Raw genomic sequence first — 4,181 nt, 5'->3', positions numbered from 1 at the left:
TACAGGGCTATTGGCAGCACCGAATTTTGCTCCTCCTTGTAGAGGTAAGAGAGCTTCATCCACTCACCCAGACCAGCCCAGAACCTAGTTTAGGAAGACGTCACTTAGCACTAAGGCTAGACCATAGAGGGACTGCCTGAAACCAGCAGCTAGAACTCTATAAGTTGGACAACTATCCAGAAAAAAAAAAAGTACATAGGAACAAAATTAAGAGCCTATGGCAACTTCTGTTTCTCACATTTTCATAACTTCTTGGGGCATCGAGGACAGACTTGTTCCTAACCTACCACCCCAATACCTATCAAAAAGGAAGCTGGAGGAATTCCTCATCTCACCTCCTCCAAGATAATGAGTTTTTCAAAGGACCTCAGATACTGAATAATTCTCTTTCTGCATTAGAGCGATTTAAGTGATCTATTTCCCAGAAGCATCCACCAACCCTGGCCTACCTTGTTCAGAAGGAAGCATCGATATTATAGTTAGTGTTAAATTGGGTGTGTGATAAAGGTATTCTGATTATTAATCAATCAAAAAGAGTCTTTGTGCATTAGATAAAGTGTTCACAGGTGAAATTACGTATGCCTGGGATTTGCTTTAAGATAATACGATGTGGGAGGGGGGATCACAAATGAAACAGGATTGGCCACGAGCCTGATTATTTTTAAACTGGGTGATTAGTGCATGAGGGTTCGTGATACAATTCTCTCTTCTTTTGGATATTTTTTTTTTCAACTCTGTATCTAAAACCTTTTTTAAAAAGAGAGACTCTTTATAGCTGGTTGATCCCACGTGTTCCTATAGAAGGAAAAACCACTACAAGACACGTCAAGGGTTTGAGGTCTCTTTTACGAGATTTTTCTGCGGGTTTCCTATAATATCGTTCAGCTTTCTCTACCTGAAAAGATCTCCTCTTCCACCCCCACCTTCCCTAACTCCTATTTATTCTTCACTGCTTAGTTTCGATCTGCCCCTTCTTAGGAAGCCTTATCCCGCTGCTATTCTTCTGTCTGTTTGCGTGAAGTGTCCCTGTTACGGGCTCTTGCAGCACCCCATGCTTCCCTTTATCAGGGCTACTGGTGCACAAATTCTATTTAGTTTTAGATTCTATTTATTTCATTTATTCTATTTACTCTAAGCCAAGTATTTTCTTACTTGCCTGTTTAGAGTCTATAACAGAACCCAAACTTTTTGAAGAGAGGAAACACATCCTACTTAAGAAAGGATCTCAAAGCACACGCAATTTGCTTTATCTTTAGATTTTCTGACAGCTCTCTGGATTTAAAGTCTGGCCTGATGAACCTTCTTATTTTGAGTATCTCCCACATGGGGACAGACCTGGCATGAAAAGTCTGGTTTCAATTCCTCCAAGCCCTTAATCCCCCACGTGTCCTCTAAATTTTGAAAGTTGAGCTGTTTCCTTTTTAACTCCTCCCTCTCTCTTTATATAAGAGGCAGTAAGACGGAGCAAGGCCGCTCTTCCAGCGTTCCGCATGGCCATCCTCTTGGCTAGATCATGGGGCTCACTAGTACATACATCTTCTATTGTCCATATCACTGCAGGAAACAGTGTTGATGTAGAAGAGACAGGTGAGGCCAGGTAGGGAGAACCTAGCTCTCCCACTTCACCAATACACTTTCTTCCACTCTACAGCAAGGGTCTCTTCATCTAGCTTCCAATTACATTTCTCACCCTCCACTAATCCCTCACCACTAGGAACATGAGGTCCTTTCTTTTAGGGACTGCTCACATGACCCTCGGGGACACTTCAGATTTTTATGAATGGTCTTCTCAAGTCTACCCACCATCCGGTCCACCTGTTTCAGAGTCTTCTAACGGCAGCTTCCAATCTCCAAATACCCAAACCTGTTCTTGTTACCTACTGCTCTGTAACAACTCACTGCAAAACTCAGCGGCTAAAACCACGATCACTCTCTGACGTCTTGTGGTTTCCCGGGGGCAGGAACTGGAGGAAGGCTTGCCCAGGCATCTCTGGTTCAGTACTTCCCGGGGGGATGCAGTCAGATGATGGTTGGAGTTGGAACAGTGAGAGCACAGAACATCTGGGGACTGACCAGACATCTCTCTCGTCCCCTATTGTCTGCGAGCTTTTCCACGTGGCTTCTGTGGATGGAATAGTTTGGGCTTCCTCCCAGCTCTGCGGTCTCAGAGCAGCCAAACCACTTACATGGTGACTGAGGCCCTACGAGCAAGCGCACTAGTGCATGAGGTACAGGTCGCCCTGCCTTTTGGGACCTACCTCAGAAGTCATGTCCCTTGTGTCACTTCCTCGTATTTTATTGATCAATCACAAAAGACCACCCAGTGTGAAGGAGGGGAGATATAAAACCTATCTTTTAATGTAAATAGTGTCAAAATCAGATTATTAAAAAAAATGTGGGATGGAAAATATGGTTGCGGCCATCTCTTAGAAAAAAACAATCTGCCATACTTAGTAGATTATATGCAAATGTGTTCCAGAGAGTTGTTGTGATGATTAAATAAACTAACACAATAAGAATCTTCTAGCATACAATAGGTACTTAATAATGTTTGTTATAGTCCCTCCCCACACCTAGAAATGACTCAGTAGAATATACCTTCAGGGGATTTAAAGAGTACTTTTTTTAAGGTTAAAAAAAGCTTCTCTGAGAAATACTACAAAAAGTTTCCTCCAAAACTCTAAAAAAACATGGACCTGTTACATACCAGTAAGAAAAAATATACAATGACGAACTTGAAGATTCCTGAAGTCTTAAGAGAATGATGTTTTGCCATTACCTTCAGAGTCTCACTTTCACTATCCCCAAAACAACCAAAAAAAATATGCATAACAATGTTTTTGCGGTTTTATATGAGAGTAGATGTAGCTAATAAATTAGAGATTAGAGCAGATGCTTCTCGATTACAGCCAAATATTAGCCTCTCTCCTCCTATTCCCACCCATTATTTTCATAAGCTTCAGAGGAAAATTAGAACTCTCCTCAACCCAAGAGGTAATTATTTTTAGATTAAGCCAATAATGGTAAATTTGCCTTCCTTCTTGGTGATTGGTTTAAGAATGGGCAAGTACACAGCAACTCTAGCCTTTCAGATCTGAGATTAAAAGATGAAGGATCATGAGAGGGGAGAAACCACCCTTTATCCTTAGACCTTTGTTTTGCAAAGATGTGATGCTATGAGCTGCCATGGCCATCTTGCAACTATGAGACCCTAAAATTAATAAACCCTAAACTCTTTAGAAGAGCAAAAAAGGTGGAAAGAATCTTAGTTCTTGATGATATAAGTGAGATCCAGAACTAACCTCAGAACTCCCCTACTTCAGGACTTCCTATTGAGTGAAATAAATTCCCGCCTACCTCAAGCAGACCTAGGTCTGATTCCATAGAAGAGCCTCAGACAGGGGTGTGAGTGCACATGATATACTGAGAGAGTGCTTTCCAGACAAAGGGAACAAAAGGAGCAGAAGAGAACAGGTAAAGGAGCTAAGCAAGGGTATGCCTCACCCAGAGTCCAACTTACAGTCTGAACCCACCGGGAGCTATGGAGCATACAGATTTTACAGCTGGCCTTTTATATGACTATATCTATCCATCACCAGCTAAGGAATATTCCTAGTGAAAGAGCAGGAAAACTCTGATGGCTTCTGTTCAGCTGCAGAGAAGGACTGCCTTAGGCTACTAGCAGATTAAAACCATAGCATTTAGAGGATGGGTTCATTGATCTGGTAAAGGAGACCTAAGCAGGAATCTAATAACACCAACTGGAGTCCAACACTTGCATCCATCAGTTTCATTTACTTCTCTCATTAAGTTCATTCAATCCAGGTACAGCTTTTCTAGGATGCTGGTTGGTCACAATTCCTGGAAAAACTTAACAAAAGGAAGGTAGTGGGACAAACTACAGTTGCCACTGCTTAGGTGGTCCCAAGGCCATTAACTGATAAGCATCACCCATTCTAGATTTCCCACTACTGCTGGTTAAGGTAGCTTGTCTTGTGGGGTAACCCAGGCCCTCATCACTGAGGAATCTAAGCCCTTGTTTACTCTATGGTTGCTCTACTAGTCTATCTACTGTAAAAACTGGGATTGGGGGTTCCATCAGTTGCCCAGTGGATCCTCTGACTGCCATATATACTCCTCTATGCCCCTATTAGAAAGGAGTAACCCTACTGCCTTAGGCT

The sequence above is a fragment of the Canis lupus genome, chromosome 13, assembly GCF_003254725.2.
Source record: "Canis lupus dingo isolate Sandy chromosome 13, ASM325472v2, whole genome shotgun sequence".
In the NCBI taxonomy this organism is placed as follows: domain Eukaryota; kingdom Metazoa; phylum Chordata; class Mammalia; order Carnivora; family Canidae; genus Canis; species Canis lupus.
This window is presented reverse-complemented; position numbering follows the sequence as displayed.